This window comes from Pelecanus crispus, chromosome 1 (assembly GCF_030463565.1).
Source record: "Pelecanus crispus isolate bPelCri1 chromosome 1, bPelCri1.pri, whole genome shotgun sequence".
NCBI classification, from domain to species: domain Eukaryota; kingdom Metazoa; phylum Chordata; class Aves; order Pelecaniformes; family Pelecanidae; genus Pelecanus; species Pelecanus crispus.
The window spans coordinates 109,899,430-109,919,899 of NC_134643.1; positions in this window are offsets into that span (position 1 = coordinate 109,899,430).

The following is a 20,470-nucleotide window of genomic DNA, read 5'->3' on the forward strand; positions in this document are numbered from 1 at the left end:
AGTAGTTTCTGATCTCCTATAGGTTTGGGGGTTTGTGGTTTTTTGTTTGTTTGGGTTTTTTTTTAAGTATTGAGGTATTTTCCATAATATTTTTTCAATTATTGTTGGGTTTTATTATCCTAAAAGTAAATGTGGGAAAAGCTGGTTTACACCAAATCAGAAAAACAAAATCAAAACAAAAAACTTTTTAAAATCAACTATTTACAGTTTTTCACATATTTCCTGTGAATTAGAAATAAAGATGCTAACCTGAAAATAGCACCTGATGACACACAGTTAAGTAGTTTAATATCAATAACCCTTTTCGTAGAAGAAAAATCCTGACATCTTTGCCTTTTCCCGCCACCTCCCAAGCTGAAGACAGGAAACTTTGCTCACCCCTTCTCTGACTGCACTCTTTGTACTAATAGCTTGGCACCTTTTTGGACCAGGACATGGAAGACTTTCTGGCCTGGGTGGAAAAATGGATAGCGTGTTATCCATAAAACCTGTCTGCATCCTAAATGACTCTTTGCCATGCTCTATCCAAAAGAGATTAATCAGACAAATTTCCTCTCTCTCTGCTGCTCTCCGTGTTTGTGTTCCATGTTTGAAACCATGAAAAGCTTCAGGGCAGAATTAATAAAAATTTATTAAAACAAACTAGATCACTATTTTTCTTCATTTGTGCCTGGAAAATATGTTGATACATTACATTAAATTTCATTAGTAAAAGGAACGATTTAGGATGTATGAAAAATCCTGATTACTACTATTTTTTCTTTGAATGTCATGTATTCTTAACCTAAGACGAAGATCAACTTCATTTTTTCCTACGAATTCTAATAATAACCACACATTTTCTTAATACTCTTAGTACTGAAAGCATAGGGATAAGGGACTAGTAAGGATTTTTCCATTGGAAAGAATCAAAAAATTTAACTTTGCTCATTAAATGGCATAAGCATTCAATCCATCAACTGAAAAGATGAAGTCGTGAATAAATACTACACGCAAAGATAAAAATGCAGAATCTTGGGAAAGTGGGGAGAGAGGGAGGGAAAACTATAGTCATATTTCTAAGTTCACAGAGCACAGAATTGCAGAGTGCAAGCTGAAGCGATGGCTTATCCTTTCCACAGCAGATTTGTGAGATCAGATTTAAATCTGCTTTACTGCTTTCCCCAAGGACTCCCAACTCCCAGCAACAGCCGGAAGGTGCAGTTGAGATTCTTTGCACATCTCCTTACCACAGTGATTCTCAAGAACTCCAGTCTTCTCAGGTCTTCTGACTTCACAGCCTCTAAGAGAGGTACGCTGTGGGAATAGGTATTTACAGCCATTCTTTTTCTAACAAGGTACTTTTTTCCCCAAAGACATTTTGGTTTTTATTTAGCAAAGATTATCAAGTATCGTAGGCATTCCCTCTATTCCCCAAAATAGCTTTGTCAACCTTGTCATTTCCAAACAGGTTCCTTACAGCCCAAGAGTGAAATTCAATAAATCAAGTTATAGTCTTGAAGCTGATCCACATGTTAGTGAGCACTTCAGTAACCAAGTATTATGCATGGGTTTGACTAATTTTATTTACATCGATGTTTAAATTTGTAATGTCAGAAAAAATTTTAAATTCTTCTCAGCATAAAAATACACATATACTGTACTTCTTATTTTTATAAATGTCAGCACTATTCTCATATTTAACATATCCATACTAGTTTACATGGAAAAACATCTGCACTTTAATTCCCCACCCCCAGTACACTTTCAAATAATTCCAGCTGCACAGCACTCCACTCCTATTTTCTTCAAGCTTGATGTTAATCTAAGTCCAGGATGATGTTTGTTTTCTATTTCAGGGCCCCCAAATGTAAACAAATTTCTTCACAAAATGTATTCTTTGATAGAGGAACTAGCCAAAAGAAAAGTGATGCTAATTGAATTACAATTTCTATTTCACTTTAACAGTGGAAATGTCCAACCATTACAAACATCCAAAATCTAAAAAAAAAAAAAAAAAAAAAAAAAAAACTACCACTCAACAAAATTTAGTTGGACAACAGACCTATTTAGATATCCAATATACAAAACCTATTTGCTACATCAGACATATGCAGAAATAACAGCATTCTTTCCATTTAATATCCAAAATGAACAGCCTTGGATATGAAAAAACACGCTTGTCAGGGTATCTCCCCAGTGTGAATGCCAATTTTGCAGAACATAACTCTGTATGTACTAAAGATTATAAAACAGTTTTTCAGGGTCAAAAGAGGTTTCAGGGCAAAAAAACAACATTTACTTCATCTGAATAAATGATAAAGAATAGAAATCCATTAACACAGCAAGGAGATCCACATTACATCTGTTTTGAGTAGACTTGACTAATTTAGACTCCATTTCTATAACTGGATAGTCTCCATTTTATTGAAGAAATAAGCGGTAGATTACACAGAAGCATGTTTAGATTTGCATTGTAACAGACAAGGGGGGACAAAAAAAGAAAAAAGGTTGGTCAAACTGCCAAAGTAGTAACGATGAAGTAAGAAAGACTACCAAGGAATTAAGTTGCTAGGATACTGAGCACTAATGTGAAATCAGATATAGCAATTAAAGTAAAACTATACTTTCAGGATGTAAGAACAAAACCATTTATTAGTCTGAGTAAGTAATTAAATGGAATATTGAAAACAGAAGTAAATGAGAGAAAGCAGTTCAAAATACTACACAGTCAATTTGGTGTCGAAAGCTTGAAATGCCAATTGATACACTATTACAAAGACAGATATCAATTTGACAGTAGCAAGTACAGATTAGAGCCTACATTTTCATTTATACCATCAACATGATCTTCCTCTTGGGCCAAGGCCGACTGTACGAGGTTTAACAAGCCCAAGTGTCAGGTCCTGCACTTCAATCACAACAACCCCATGCAATGCTACAGGCTTGGGGAAGAGTGGCTGGAAAGCTGCCTGGCAGAAAAGGACCTGGGGGTGCTGGTTGACAGCCAGCTAAACATGAGCCGGCAGTGTGCCCAGGTGGCCAAGAAGGCCAACAGCATCCTGGCTTGTATCAGGAATGGTGTGGCCAGCAGGAGCAGGGAGGTGATTGTGCCCCTGTACTCAGCACTGGTGAGGCCATACCTGGAATACTGTGTCCAGTTTTGGGCCCCTCACTACAAGAAAGACATTGAGGTGCTGGAGCGTGTTCAGAGGCGGGCAACGAAGCTGGTGAAGGGTCTGGAGCACAGGCCTTATGAGGAGCGGCTGAGGGAACTGGGGTTGTTTAGCCTGGAAAAGAGGAGGCTGAGGGGAGACCTTATCGCTCTCTACAACTACCTGAAAGGAGGTTGGTTGTAGTGAGGTGGGTGTTGGTCTCTTCTCCCAAGTAGCTAGCGATAGGACGAGAGGAAATGGGCTCAAGCTGGGCCAGGGGAGATTTAGATTGGATATTAGGAAAAATTTCTTCATGGAAAGGGTAGTCAAGCATTAGAACAGGCTGCCCAGAGAGTGGACTTGGTAATGTTAGGTTAATGGTTGGACTGGATGATCTTAAAGGTCTTTTCCAACCTAAACAATTCTACAATTCTATGATTCTGTTTTGGAAAGCTGGAGTTAAAAACTTTTTGAAATGTTACCGAGAAGCTAGTGGTAGCACAGAATAGTAAAAGCCAAGTGCTCAAACAAAAAAAAAAAACAACAAAAAAAAAAACCAACCACCCAAAAAAAAAGCCAAACAAACAAAAAAGCCAACAAATAACAAAACCTGCTTGGCGTCTACCTGCAAAATTACTGTAGGACTCTTCCAGTACAGCTGCATGGATAATAACAAAATAGTCCACCAGAAGAATTCTGTAATAGGGAGAAGTAAATTTAGTCCCTGGTTCTTCAGCTTCAATACACTTTTTTTTTCTAAACTAAACTTAGCTTAGATCTCTCAATCAGTACTCAGATCTCCCTCCACCTTATTATGGTATATAAGAGTACTCAAACTCTCCTTCTTTAACAGTACCAAACTAATTTTCATTCAGCAATGAATTTGGACACAGCTATATGAGGTATATAATGACTATGAGAACTCCCAGCATATTACCAGCATATCAGTACATTCCCTACTGGTTTGCATATACTTTTTATTTCCAGCATATTTCACAATCTCAATCAATCATTCTCAGAATGCACCTTAAGATATGATTTCTGGTTTGTCTGGAAAAAAATTAATATCTTCAAAATGAGGAATTCCTCAAAAGCAAGGTTTCTTTCTTTCACTTTAGTTTTCCGCTTTTATTTTTCTCCACTTGTATCTTGGCCTACACACTGGAAGTGAGAGATCTAATTATTTGGGAAGTGGATCAATGAAACTGGTTTGTATATAAAACCTCAAGTAAGCCTCTACAAAGTGTCCCTTTTAGTTAGCTTTTATCTGCTTAAATACCATAGCTGTGTGAGAAGAAATTCCTCAAAAGAGTGAAACTAATTAAGTATCAACAACAAAAAAATTCAATAAAAGTAAGAGAAAAATTGAAAAACAGAATTTTCTTCAACTTGTAGATGAAACAAGCACATTGGCTTAAAGCAATGATTTGTCTAGACTCTAGTAACATCAAGTTCCACATTTTCATTAACTTAACTGAATTTACTAATCTGCATTATGTATTTTATTTGACCAACTGGTAGCAAGTTGAAGCACTTTTTAAGGGTGGTGAGACTCAGAACATCTTAAAAGTTTCAACTGAAAGCCCTAAATACGAAAGCTACATCTCCAAAAATATCATCTACAACCACAGTGGCCCAATAACAAAGCTAATAGTGTTCATTGCCAATATACTGAATATATAGGTAATATATTGAAGAATTATTACAAGTTTTAACTTCAGAATAGAACTTCCTGCCTTGACTCTTTTAAGTAATTTTTGGAAGACTTACTGACATACAGAGCGAGCTTCTCACTCCAGTTTCAGAACAATTTTGTCTTTAACGTACAAATGAAATTCCAAATAAAAAATTGGGTTTACCTCTTCCCTTACTTCATAAACACTGCAGTTCAATATGGCTGCATTTAAAAATAAATTCAGAGTATATTCTGATACTGAAAATCTTCCACAAAATAAGTTCAATATTAGAAAGTATCTTTCATGGATGAAAATGATCTTTTATGAAATCTATGGTCCATTGAAACAATAAACTATCCACACATAATAGAAGCTTGTATACTTGAGGTGAAAAAAAAAAAAAAAAAAAGAAAAGAGGGCTTACTTTACCATAAGATGTGGCAATAGAACTCACTAACCTTTGTGTCAAAAGCCATGATATGGCAAAGCACTTGAAGCACCTACATTATCATACTGCTCTTAAACAAAGTACCTAAAACTGTTATCCCTCCCAAGTAAACCAAAACTTTCTAGGAGCTCAGCCACTGCATGTAAAACTCAAATTACTGGTCTACATTTTCTACAGATTTTTTCATCCATGCATCAAAACAATACACATTCCTCAATTTATGCAAACATACAGCATACACAAATCATTAAACCATTTCCCCTACACACTAGAAAGTTAAAATGTTCTACTTGGAAAACTCAGACATTTTCATAATGAGAACCAAAGATGAAAAAGACGACAATGATGGTATCTGTAGCAGTCGTAGTAAGGGGTAGCATACAGGCTACAGAGTGGGCACATACTGACTAGTCTTTGACTGCACGCATCTAGAGTTACTCTTTATGTATCAAGTGCTAGCTTGCAAAGGTTGGAAAAAAGATATTCATACAACTCAAACTCTGGTAGTAGTTTATTCAAAACTATTATGGTACACATTCTGATCTAAGCTTTTTCAGATACATATGGTTTGTCTTTTTACTTAGCTAGGCATTTCACGATATATACACAATACTTCCATAAAATAGACACAATCAGAAGACTGAGCTCAACCCTTTTTGGAAAAGGAATAGAGGTGTAATTTTTTTCCTTTACAAATCCCATTTTAAGGAAATTTTTTTTAAAAGAGAAGGCTGGCCTGAAAGTATAGAAAAATTGTTACACTATTGTTTTAAATGTAAGCCAAGAAGCTACATCACTATCAGCAAATTATGTAAACTTTATTTTTAATGTAACTATTCACATGCTTAAAATCTTCCTTTCACCCACCCTTCCCATGTTCTAGATATAGATTAAGAACTGACACAAATTATTAAGACCTTAAAGCTCCAATTTTTATGCTACTAAATTTTGGGAATGAAACCATTTAATTATATGTAACTGTCCAAACTTGAGTAGTGGAATCATGTCACTGCCACCATCCGCACGCTTCACCTGCCCCTCTGTTGCAACCTCCCATGAGGGGCCTGATGAAATTCGGGGGTCCTGGGTAGTCAGGGGCAAGTGTGGCGCAGGCACCTCAGCTCCCTGGGGAGCTGCCCCTAGCCAGAGTGGATCAGGCTAAGGATCCTGAAGAGAACTGCCACATGCCACCGACTGTAATCCAGGAAGGACAGGGGAGTGCCCCAGGGAAGTCCTCAAAAGCAACGCTTTTTGGTGTTGTTTTTTTGTGTTTGAGAACCTTTTGTGAAATACAGTTACAGATAAACATGGGTGTCAAAGTAGGAACCCAGTTTTATAAGGGGATGTCTGCAGAAGGATTATACAACAGCCAGATGTTTTAAGTGTTCACTGGAAATATCCCACTGTTCTAAGCAAATAGTAAGGCAACTCAGAAAATACTTTCTTTGTGCACACATCTAGAAGGAGAACAAAGAGAAACATAAAAATAAGGTGTGTCAGAATATTTTCCAATTTAACACTCTCCTTGAAAATGTACGTTAAACTGCACCTTTGCAGTAAAACTATTAACATAATTCCAGTGGGTGGAAAATCGTGACAAGAAAAGAATAAAGAAAAACTTTACAATCAACATTTTTTTAAGTCATCCAGATGCCCCAAATCAGTAGCAGCATTAAAAAAAAAAATCCTGACTTCAAACGTTAATGTGTTTTACCACACCAGTGAATTGACACCTACGAATAGAGTCTACAAGTACAGAACATGAAGTGGTCTACTTAGAGGCGCCAGAGCAGACTGAGCATTTAAATTATTTAGTTTCGCAGCTCCTAAAAGCCACGTGCAAACTTGCTGTCCCCCACCACATTACACAGCAAACATGCTGTATACAGTTAGGAAAAGAAAATATTCATTTTTCTACTTCTAAACAGAGAAAGCTGACAAAGAACATACCAAATACAGGTACAGACGTGGGCAAACAAGTGATAAAAGCAGCTCGGTCTTATCATAGAATCATAGAATGCTTTCGATTGGAAGGGACCTTTAGAGGTCATCTCGCCCAACCCCCCTGCAGTGAGCAGGGACAGCTTTAACCAGATCAGGGTGCTCAGAGCCCCCTCCAACCTGACCTGGAATGCTTCTAGGGATGGGGCCTCCACTACTTCTCTGGGCAACCTGTTCCAGTCCTTCACCACCCTCATCATAAAAAATTTCTTCCTTACATCCAGTCTAAATCTACCCTCTTTTAGTTTAAAACCATTACTCCTTGTCCTGTCACAACAGACCTTGCTAAAAAGATTTTCCCCATCTTTCCTATAGGCCCCCTCTAAGTACTGAAAGGCTGCAATAGGGTCTCCCCGCAGCCTTCTCTTCTCCAGGCTGAACAACCCCAACTCTCTCAGCCTGGCCTCATAGGAGAGGTGTTCCAGCCCTCGGATCATTTTGGTGGCCCTTCTCTTGACCCGCTGCAGCAGGTCCATGTCCTTCTTGTGCTGAGGGCTCCAGAGCTGGACGCAGTGCTCCAGGTGAGGTCTCACCAGAGGAGAGTAGAGGGGCAGAATCCCCTCCCTCGACCTGCTGGCCACGCTGCTTTGGATGCAGCCCAGGGTTCGGTTGGCTTTCTGGGCTGCAAGCGCACATTGCCGGCTCAGGTCCAGCTTTTCATCCACCAGGACCCCCAAGTCCTTCTCTGCAGGGCTGCTCTCAATCCCTTCATCCCCCAGCCTATACTGATACTGGGGGTTGCCCCATCCCAGGTGCAGGACCTTGCACTTGGCCTTGTTGAACCTCATGAGGTTCACACAGGCCCACTTCTCCAGCTTGTCCAGGTCCCTTTGGATGACATCTCGTCCTTCTGGCGTGTCAACTGCACCACTCAGCTTGGTGTCATCTGCAAACTTGCTGAGGGTGCACTCAATCCCACTGTCTGTCATTGATGAAGATGTTAAATAGCACTGGTCCCAGTATGGATCCCTGAGGGACTCCATTTGTCACCTGTCTCCATGTGGACATTGAGCCATTGACCACGATCCTCTGGATGTGACCATCCAGCCAATTCCTTATCCACCAAACAGTCCACCCATCAAACCCATATCTCTCCAATTTAGAGAGAAGGATGTTGTGGGGGACTGTGTCAAAGGCTTTACAGAAGTCCAAATAGATGACATCCATTGCTTTTCCCTTGTCCACTGATGCAGTCACTCCTTCATAGAAAGCCACTAGGTTGGTCAGGCAGGACTTGCCCTTGGTGAATCCATGCTGGCTGTCTCAAATCACCTCCCTGTCTTCCATGGCTTGAGCATAGCTTCTAGGAGGATCTGCTCCATGATCTTCCCAGGCACAGAGGTGAGGCTGACAGGTCATTAGTTCCCAGGGTCCTCCTTTCTTCCCTTTTTAAAAATGGGTGCAATGTTTCTCTTCTTCCAGTCCCCAGGGACTTCACCTGACTACCATGCCTTTTCAAATATCATGGAGAGTGGCTTGGCAACTACATCAGCCAATTCCCTCAGGACTCTGGGGTGCATCTCATCTGGTCCCATAGACTTGGGATCTTGCAATTTTAAGCACTACAGAGTGGTTGTAACCACACCTTGAATACTGAATTCCTATTCTCTTGACTTATAACATGTTTCCCATGCATGATAATTTTATTAGTAGAGATCAATAACAGCTCTGTGTTTCTATCACTTCTGGCTATACCTATTAATATGTAACCACAATATTCTCCCTGTATAATCACATTTACCTTTAGAAATACAGAGTATCTTCTTACATAAAACTACTCTGATGTAGCAATTTTACTGTGCAAAAAAGTATTGTTCTCAAAAACACAAATTATTTGAGAGCTTTCAAACCAAGTAAACACTCTTCATCAAGTTCAACACCAACATTAAAATCAGACTATTTCATAAATAAAACTCTCCAGGCCTTGCACTATAGTCCAATAATGCACTGGCACATGGAGTTGACAACAGATGTAGCAGAGGGAGCATTGACACTTGCAGTGCCAAAACACCTGTATGCAAGACCCAGCATGGGGAAGAACAAGCGTACTGGGGTTCAAAGTTTCCATGAGCTGCAGCTAAATTTCAGCATGATAATCTGTGCAATTCATTACATCCCTGAGTGACAGCAAAAATTTTTCAACTATAGAAAAGTTATGGACCTGCTGAATCCTGACTCCCTGAAACTGAATAAAGTATTTTCATTTATTTCTATACAGATCTATAGGAACTTTAAGATAGTAATTATCTGCAAGTATGCACACAAATGGCTGATTTAGAGATTTTGGCAACAGAACTTGGGAAGTTACTTCTTACTCTTTAAGGTCCAGTACTCTGAAAGAACGAGTTCTCAGTGGAATCGGTTACCCCTTCTTTTTCTCAGTCACGAGTCGCTCAAATTCCCTACTCCCCAATATCCACTGTATTACAGAAGCATCTACAATGCTGTACACGTCTACTCCTTGCGCACAACATCCTCACTATCCAATAACAGGCTCTGCTTCAAACTGCCACTGAATCAGACAGGCAGCTCTTATAACCCAAGAGAACTTGCTAGCTTGTTTATGTCCAACAGATGGGCCATAAACTTTGAGGCAGCTAAAAGAAGACATAAAAATGGCAAAATAGTTCTCATATAGGAGGAAGCTGCATTCACAAAAGGATCCAGTAAACTGCCCTCTGTCCCCTCCCCAAATACCCCACTGGTGGATGAGGGAGAAACCTGCCATTTCAGATGGTTTGGCTGGGGCGGGGTGGGAAGAGTTTGCTTTGACTTACTCTGATATGTAGAAAAGCATGCCCATGTCTTCTACTGTTATATCTTTCACTTTCACCTGAAAGATCTAAGACATCCAGAAAGGAAGAAGGAGAGGCAAGTGTTAGCTTTGGGTTTTGGGGTGTTTTGTTGGTTTGGTGGTTTTGTTTTGGGTTTTCTTTTTTTAAACTTCTAAATTTGACAAATAATTTCAGACAAACTCTAAGGATGGATAACAAAAGAGTATATTCTTAGCTCATGCAAAAGCTGGACATGAAGCTGAGAAAAGAGCTAGACAGAAGTAGAGAACTATTTCCACTCTAAAAATGGAAATTATCCAACTTCTTATTTTTCACTTGCATGCACACAAGTTATAAATTATTCCCTTTTCTGAACTTAAAAATTTTTCTAAAAGACAGGATAATATGAAAGACATAGTATTTTCTTATTACTGATTACCATCCCGATTTCCAGAGGAAGGGGAAGAAGTCTGCCCCTCCTACGCAAGTTGGGCAGCTATGCAGCAAATGCAGCTCTCGTATACAGTTGCCCTCTTACCAAGCTGATCACATCCAGCCACTTTTCAGTTCTCTGAACTCACTAAAGAACTGAAGGAAAATGACCATTTTCTCCATTTTCAGCCTGAATACATTCTCTCCCTCTTCATTTATTCCTTCTTCTCCCATAGTCAGAAAATGAAAACTCATCTCTGGGCAGGTTGTGGAGAATAACCTTTTCAAAACCACTTTTAAAATATGCAAATTTACCCCTGTGGACATGAAGTTATGTAAGAACCAAGTTAATGAACCTGTGGCCAAGGTAAGGAGAAATAATGACATGGCTTCTTGATCGCACAGATACCTCTGATGTAAAAACAAGCAAATGAGCAGCTTTTTTCTTACACACTTGAAATCTAGAAATTGAGAGTTAGAAGCCTCTTTCCCCACTGAGTACAGAGAAAGGCTAGGCAGTCAAACTAAACTAATGTACATTACAGCTCAATATACACAGTTAACATAAACTAACATAAATCTTACATATCATAGCCAGCATGGAGCCAATTAAAAAAAAAAAAAAAAAAAGTAAACCTCCCCTAACCCCCAAGACCTACAAAGACTTAGTTAAGGGTTGATGAAGCAGAACTGAACAGAAATATTTTTAGAAAGTGCAGAAAAGCTTACAAGGGTAAATATGCTATTTATATTCAACTTTTTTTTCTGTGAAGCTGGAGGCATACACTCAGTCCAAGAAGTTCCAAAGCTTGTTAAGGTCAAAACCACTCACTAAGGTCAACTATTATCATCAACAGAATCAAATATCATAAGCAATAGCACTACACAAACTTAAATAAAAGGTAGTGTCATGAAGGCTGCTATCTTATAACCATGGCAGAATACCAGTCCAGTAACAGAAAAGCCAACATGCCAGCATGCCAAATGCAGCATCTGCCTTTTAAGAAAGTCATAATGACACTGGAGTGAAGATCAGGGGTTTTATTTTACTGACTAAATTTGTTAGAGTATCCTGGATTACAGAATTTGAAAGTGAGCTGAGAATTGCTAACATTTGTTACTGGAATATGTCCTTTAGATTATTACCTTGAAAGCCTGGGAAGTTACTGTTTACTGTTTAAGGTCCAGTACTCTGAAAGAATGAGTTCTCAGTAGAATCTATTACCTCTTCTTTTTCTCAGTCACAAGTCACTCCTGCTGTGACAGGAGTCTTTTGAATGCTTATGGGTGGATAAATACTGAATAAACACGGAGACCTTACAAGATTCAAGGATATAGGAGTGGGAAAGTCAGAGCTTGTTTCCCTTCCTTTTACCATGGCAGACAATCAGGGAAAAAGCAAGAAAAATGCACTTTGATTTTATATTCAAAACAAACAAAATCAGTACTATACCATGATTAAACCAATAACAAAATGTTAAAATTCTTATTTTACGGTTTTAGCAAAAGACAGGAGGAAAATACTCATCAATAGCTAGGTGGACTGACTTTAACCTAGGGAGAAGGCTGTGACTTCAATCAGTTCTTCCTGATCTTTGCTGGATGACTATTATAAAATCAGCATTTACTGCACAGTTTAGAACAAAATAAGGTCTCAGAATCTTATATAAATACATATCTATACAATTATTTGAATATATTTGATATACATATATTTATAAAAATAATATAGTTTTCTTTAATATATTAAAGTTTTTCAAAATAATATAATATCCACATTTGAAACATGTTTGTTTCTTTTTTCACTCACACATATTTGGCACATTACCTTGATCAGTTAAGGTATTTGTAATGGTTACCAAAGTTAACCATCATACCACCAAAGCAGAGTGTTAATACACCAAAAAATTCTAAATTCAATTATACTTTTAGTTTGCATTTGGTTTTTTGTAGTATGTGTGGTACAGTCAAAACAACACAATTTGAAATAATGAAAAGGTATATACAGACATATTAAACTGTTTTAGCATTTGTAGTTATACAATATTTTAAAAGGTAATGCATATGTAAAACAAATTCTATGACATTATCAAACCTGTAAACGTTGGCTGCTGTAAAATTGTTCTAGGCAGCACGGGAGACAACTTAAGATGTCTTAAAATTGGAGCAACATAATCTTAGTGTCCCAGAACACTATACAAGTTCAAAGACATACACAGGTGAACAGCTCTGCAGCTGTGCCCTGAACTCCAAGCTCATGGATTAAACTTTCAGCAGTGCCAGGATCATCTGGTTATGTCGCTACATCACCAAAAGGGACAAACAGTACATCATTTTATTTGTATGTGTTCTTCTTTTAACCATTTTAATGTTGATGATTATAACAGTATAAAAATACATAAACCAGATAGGGTAAGTAGTTCTAAGCGCATAGTTTGATTGGCTTCTTCCATCGTCTCTAAAGAGGCCCATTGGCATTGCTTTCTCCTCCTCCTTGTCCATATTCCAGACGCTTGTTTCCTCATCACATGCTTCTGCAGCCTTTCTTCCCTCTTGCTCTGATGCAGTCTCACTGCCAGATCCTCTTCCTCATGGCTTCTGCATTCCTCTCTTGCAGGCACCATAGTGTTTCATCATCAGTCCCTCTTCCCTACGGCTCCTCTGCTACCTTCCTCACTCCCCAAAGGTGGTTGGGCCACCTCCTCCCTACCTCCACCCGACCTGTATGAGAGAGTGCAGAACCAAAGGTACTCAGCAACAGAGCTACCCACCTGCCTCCGGAGCCGCTCCACGTTTCTCGGAGCTGCCAGGCACACAAAGGACACCACAATGAAAACCTTCGTTGAGGCGCACGGCCAAATGCAAAAGCTGAGCAATACTACACGCTCTACCTATCACCCTTAAAAAGCCTACTGGAAGACACAGCAGCTGAAGTTGCTGACTAACACTGCCATCCAACTGATCTGTGATTTTCAGAGTATTTAGAGCATATCTAACAGCTTTAAGCTGCAGAACAAATGCATCCTCGCAAAGTCAGAAATGATGAAAAATTTGGTCATTTTCCCAAGCAAAAATGTTTAGCAACAATGTAGGAGGATAGTGATCTTTCTGGCAACTGACACTGTTAAAATAAACAATGATTCAGTCTTTTAATTTGTCAGCCCCAGTCTAATAATTTAAATAAGTTTAATAACTTTTAATTATTTGCCTGGATTTAGTAAGATTTTAACAGATGTCCTTTGTGGTAAACATAGCAAGTAAACACAATTTTGAACTTTTTTTAATTATTACTTTCTAGTCTGCTCCAACATTAAAGTGAATCTTTGGAAATGGTCTGGTGGAAATGCATCAGTTACCTGATCCTATTGTTTTTTCTTCCTTCAGTAACTATGACGGAAAAAAATCTTCTCTAACCATTGTCTTGGTGCTTACTGAAACAAAATCATTTTAAATTGACTTGTAGATAAATATGAATCTGTCTGAATACCATATAATGACTAGATTTCATAAAGCAGCCATTCTGGTGTCTAACTTGCCTTAAGCACACTGTAGTTTCCAATGACACTCTTCAAAAGATTTGCTCTAATATGCTCTGCAAAGGGAGCATTTTAGAAGTTTGACTAAGCAAAGGAGAAACTGAAGATTGTTCCGGAATGCCTATTAGATTAAGTATTCAGTAACATGCTCATAAAATATTCTAGGAGAGTTTACATATATAAGCCCACAGAGTATTAGCACGCTTAATGCCCATATACTTACTTATACGATATATCTATACGTTATAGAAGAAATGTGAGTGGAGCTATAGAAGTCCACTACCTGCTTCCTAAAAGTTACTCTTCATGAACATTAAACTTTATAGTTGTAAACTTTTTAGGGTAAAAAGTGTAAGTCAAAAAAACTTCAGCCTCAGTAACATTACATGAAACTGCTACGAGTAAAAAGACACCAAAATATATTTTCCTTCTTGCTAACAAAAAAAAAAAAAAAAAAAATATCCAGCATAATTCAATGCATCACTTTCCTAACCTATTTTTTTAAAAATTATACATACACACATATGCATATACACACATTAATGCAATTTCTGTCATAAGAAGCTTTTATAAATTTAGAACTTACATTTGTTTAGATAAACAACTATAGATGGTCAAGAATCCATTTCAAAACTATATGTACTAATAATCAATGAAGTCTTGTTGAATTAATATAATGCCAATATACTGTTCCCAGGTGAAAAACAGCTTTAGTTTAGTAAAAATATTAACATTATATTAAGCAATAATTTCTTTATATTTCCATAAACTAATCTTACATGCTATTCCAAAGTTATAAAAAATTCCTGCAAGTCTGCAAAAGCCATATTTAAAAATGTTAGTCAAAGGCAGAAGTGAATGTTTATAAGTAGTTGAATAGTAAAAATAAAATGCCATCTGTTTTTTCTCTTTCATGATTTTAACCAACAAAAGAATTTTAGAAGTCCTGTAGGAGATTTTCCTTTCTTAAGTTCAGTCTCTACTGACAACTTGGTGGTTTGGGTCTGTAGGCAGACACTATTAGAAGTTAATTAATTTCTAGAGTTTTCAACTTTCCAGATATACATTTAAGAACATACAGTACCAGTATTGGGAATAAAGAAATCTGATCGAGATGGGATTCGTGACTTTTTGCCACAAAGTATCAACCAGATGTGATATTATCTTACACATTGTTTTGTTAAGTAGCTAAATCGGAGTGCAGACTATAACCTTGGACTGAACAACTAGAAATCATTTCAGATTAAACTACAGGATAAACAAAACCAAGCCTGAAATAAAGCATTTTCATTTCAGAAGGACAAAATGAAGAATTAAAGCATCTGCACCAAGCCCACTGAAATGTGAAAGATACTTAGATTCAGCACTTTCACATGAGTTTGTCTGGAAAGAGCATCTTAATCAAAGTGAAGAAACCAAAAAACCTATTGGAGAAGCTTCTGACATTACTGAACAGATAGCTACATCAAGAGACTACTCTGATCAATTTTCACCTGATCCTGTTGAACACAAGGACACTTACAAAAAAATGTAATCATAAAAACAAAACAAGGCAAGAGTAAATTCATACTTACAAGGAGGATAAAAACAACTATAACAAGTAAAGTCTTGCAAAGAATATATAAAGCAGATTGAAGAAGGAAAAATATTTCCATCTATATAATTTTTTTAATGCAATGCGAATGGAATTTTGATTAAAAAGTAAAGCAAATTTCAAATTCTGCATCAGAAGCTATAGAATATTTTAAGTGTAATAATTGCCATATTGGATACATTTTAAAAAACCAAATAAACAAAAAAAACCCACTATCTTTCTTTACCACAAATACAAGGAATCAAATATTCTCAGATTGTCCCAAGACAGCGAATATTGCATATGGAAAATAAATTCTACTAGCTTCTGCTTATTTCTGGAGAGCCTCAGATTGATCTTCAGACAAACTTCATTTAACATTCTCATAAGCAACAACACTTCCACATAGGTAAGAATGTGCTAATTAAATTTATTGATGACAAACTTAGGAAGAACTATCAGTATAGGGAAAAAGCATGATTTAACATCTAGAAAAAACTTCATGGCTTAAAGCACTGGAGCAATAAAACAGTCTGAAATTAGAAATTGTACCTATTCACTCCTTTTGCATGCTATAGAGAGTTTCCTGCTTTAAGCTGACAGCTTAAGACTTGGAAGCAAAGAAAAAAAAAAAAAAATTAAAAATCACAAGTGTGAGCTCCAAATGTGACAGTGCCTGTTAATGACAAGTGCAGTAATCCAGCAGCAGTGGACATTAAAAATAAGGAAGGATTAGTAAGAAAAAAAAATCCTAATCTTATTTATAAATGAATTCTTAGTTCATAAAAGGGACTATATTATGTGGCAGCTTAGAATAGCAGATTAGTGCTGATGTATATTCTGAAAACTATTAGTATAGGCTCTGTTCATAGAGGGATATTCACCCTCTGGATTGAGGCTAGTCAAGTACACAGCATTTGGAACAGAAATATGAGAAACTTGTCACTATATAAGAACTGAATTGAGGAAGTCACTCAAGTTGTTCTTCTGAAATCAGACACAGGAAGAACCAACCACAGAAACAAGAAAATCACGATTATTAACAAGGTCCCATATAGAAAATAAAGTGAGGAAATAAGATAACAAACTTGCACAGTTTTTTAAAAAATAATCAGTTGATAACCATATATTGATATTTAATGTTTTACACTAAAGAATATTTTATTCTTTTATTACAGAAAGTGTATGGAGCAGAAGCTTGTGCAAAACATGTAATTTCTTAATTCTAATGAAGAACTTAAAAATATTTTTAAGTTCCAATTTGGTTATGACTAAACTGTGTATTGAAGACAAACTAGCTACACTTTGCATTTCTTTTCCAACTGAAATGGCTTATGTTAGTTACCTACACCTTACAGCAGGCAGACCCCCCTTCATGCCTCAAATCACATGTTCTGTGATTCTGCTACATTATTGTACATTACTTCTCTCCCTCTCCTTTCCACCCACCATTTCAGAACTGCATTTTCCTATTTCTTCACCCACCATAATATCTTACATTATTATGTGAATGCAGCTACCAAGGAATGGGAACACGGTGAGCATCAGGCAATGCTCATCTGTTTTAGGCCTTCGTCTATGACCTGGCCAAGAAACAACAGCAAGTGCCAAAAAGATATTTACATTTGCAGTCCCAAATGCATACGCTATGGGTCCAGTATTCTTCTTTCACAGTACTTCACCTGGGCTTTTTCCATGCTCAAACTTTATTTCCAAAGTCAATCAAGTTGTGTCTACCTTTACCTAGATAATTTCCTGAAGATCTGGAATTTTAGGATGCTAATTGTGTTGGCATAAACAAAAATGTCACTCAGCCAAACTGAAGATATGAAACATTGACCAGCTCTACTACTCCTTTTTTTTCCCTACCTCCTTTTTTTGGTTAACTGTCCTCCTTGAATTTTCAATTATTGGCCACTGTTTGCAGTGATCAGCAGAGGGACAGATCTGCTTATTCAGTTTAGTCATATCTTCTTGTTTGTCTGCCTGCTGCCTCAGTATTTCTCCCAGATCTCTCCTCAGCTGACAGAGAAGTACCCATCAGAAACACCAACATGTTTTGTGTAGTTGTGCGTTGTTAGGAAGGTGCAAGAGTTAGCAATGAATAAATCTTCTGCCGTATTCTGAAGTTCCTAAAGTTCTAAGCTGTGCAAGCACAGCCAGTAGCTTAGTTTCACATTAAGTACTACCGCCCTAAATTTACCATTTCCTGACTAAAAAGGCAACATAGTAAAGACTTTGGTAAGGGGATCAACAGATTAAAAAACAAAGAAACAAAACACCTCTCAAAGAACCCGCAACCGCTCCTTATACCTAACACTATCCAGGAAGGTGCGGATATTTTTGCAGCTATGTTAAGATCAATGCCACCATAGGAGGTGTTTTGACTAGGCGGTCTCTGAGAAACTGCACCACACATACAAAGCCATTTTTCCAAAAAGCAAAAGCCATCAGGCATTTTGCCATAAAGCAAAAAAAGGTCTCATGAGACAAGGGACTGTCCAAAACAACTGAAGCAACATTATAAGGTGCAGAAAGTATTCATGTTCGACCTCAAAATTAGAGTAGTTGAAACAAGGTTACAAGAGTATGACTTGAGCATTAACAGTTTTGTGACAGGGCATTGCTGGACCTCAGATGAAAGCCACATTTATAACTAAGACTGCATATGAAACTCCAGTGCCAAATTTCCAGCTTACATGAAAACAGAAAATATGAACAAAAAGATTTTTCTCTCCCAATAAGAAAAGAAGATCTTCCAAATGCTTCTAGGATGTCATGAATTTAAGTCAACTCCCATTTCAGTTGTGGTTACACACCCACGTGGATTTCAGGTAACTGATCCAGCATATGTTGCTCCTTATTTTTCAAGCAAAGAAGTCACAACTATGAAAACTTCCCGCTTTCATTTGTTTATATTTTCAGCAAAACACTGGGGAAGACAGTCCAATCTTGAAGCATAATCTTTACAGACTTTTTTCATGGTAAAGAGTGGTTAAAGCAGGTAACAGAATAACGTGAGGTTTTTTTGTTTATAAGAGACTAAGAAAAACTGGTTTTGTGATCCTTTTTCTCATTGCATCACATTCTTAAAAACTTTTTTTCCATACAGAAGTTAGGAAAATTTGAGAACAATTACATAGATATTACAGATAACATGGTATCATCTGAGGAAACTTGGTCCTAAGTTCAAGCTTCTGAAAAAAGGAAACATGAAAACAAGTTCAGGAGAAGTTTGTTAGAGAATGAATAGCAGCATCATTCTCATGAATCCTGCCTCCAGAAATTTTGTCATTCTATACGAAACTGTTTTTCTACTCCTTTTTTTGCTTACTTCTAGATTTTTCCAGTTAACGATGAAGCAGATTTCTGAACAGGTGTTCAGAAAGAATATTTATCATTTCTTAGAAAGTCCTAGTGCTTCCCTAATTCTTTGAATCCTGCCTAAGAAGAATCAGTCTAGTAGTTTTGAGGGTCAAATCACTGTGAGTCAACATTAGAAGAAGGCATTCTTACTTTCATTTTAAAGGTAACAAATGCCCCGATCTCACAAGGATCAGAGAAGCAGTGTTCAAATGGGATACTCATGTCAAGCTCAACTAATTACAGTTTGTTCCTAGCTGCTGAGACCAGCACTGTCTAGGAGAAAGAAAAAGATCCAAGTTTGGATTTAATCTGAAGCCTCTTCCACATGACTACACCAGTGTCTTCAAGCTTTGCAAATCTTATCCTTCTCCCTAGATGCTTACTCCACACATATGTGCACACTCAGGTCTGTAGATTAGCAAGATTAGTCCTTAAACTTCAGTATTAGCAAGGTGCATTCAGAAGATCTGGTTTGGCAGTGCTCCTCATTTAAGTCTAAGGAAGCCGATAATAAAAATGATACATCTGCCACTGAAAATTTAGTGGATGTACTTTAAATACATAATAAAATTCATTCTATCATATTTTATTACATGTATTACCTTTTAACCTTGCTAGTAAATAGCCTAATCTTTTACAGAAGAATTGCTGCTTAACAAAGAAAACTCAAAGAAAGAAAGAAAACAATTAAACCAAATTCAGTGCAAAACTAGAGGCATTCCAAGTGACCTCCTGGTGTAAATTTTGGGTTGTTTGTGTGAAAACAGGAGGTCACATTAACAGTTATGTTTGTTACCATTTCAAACTACCTTTTTTAGGGTTAATAATCTCAAATGCTTGCAAAACAAGTGAAAAGCTTAAAAGTACTGAAAATATTTATACTAGACACTTTTGTTTCCATTTGTTCAGCTTATTTTGGAGTCTAAGAAATTCACAACTTTAACTTAACTTTCACATATGAACTCCTGCAGCTACAAACAATAAAGAATTTAACAGAAATTAACTAAAATGGTTGCATTTAAACAATGGCAAGCAGACATCCACCCATTTCATATAAATTAATTATATCTCTTCGGTGAAGGACATCTGTTTCATGAAAGTAGGTCAAAGGCTGGAATGTAGTACAGCCTTTCACGTCCAGCATTAACCAGATGACCCACGATGACCTAGAACAACATAACTCTGACTCTGTTCAGCTAGCTGGTAACAGGTCTTCCATAATTCAGCTGTATTGACATGAACACTTAAAAACAAATAGCACATTTTTTTGAAGTGACTTTACAGAGAGCAAAAATAAACATTTTCAGGAGAAGTTTTCACTTTTCATTTCCAGACTACTTCAGTTGTTGCACTTAGGTTCTCCTTACTTTTGCCCACTCTCATGCATGGACACCTAATTTATTAACTTTGAATACCGGGCAAATCAAATGATGAAAAATATGAAGTTTGTTAAAACATGCATATTCAATAAATGCAGACTACACCATATATTTTTACTCAGATAACAGAAAAACAACATGACTCTTTTCA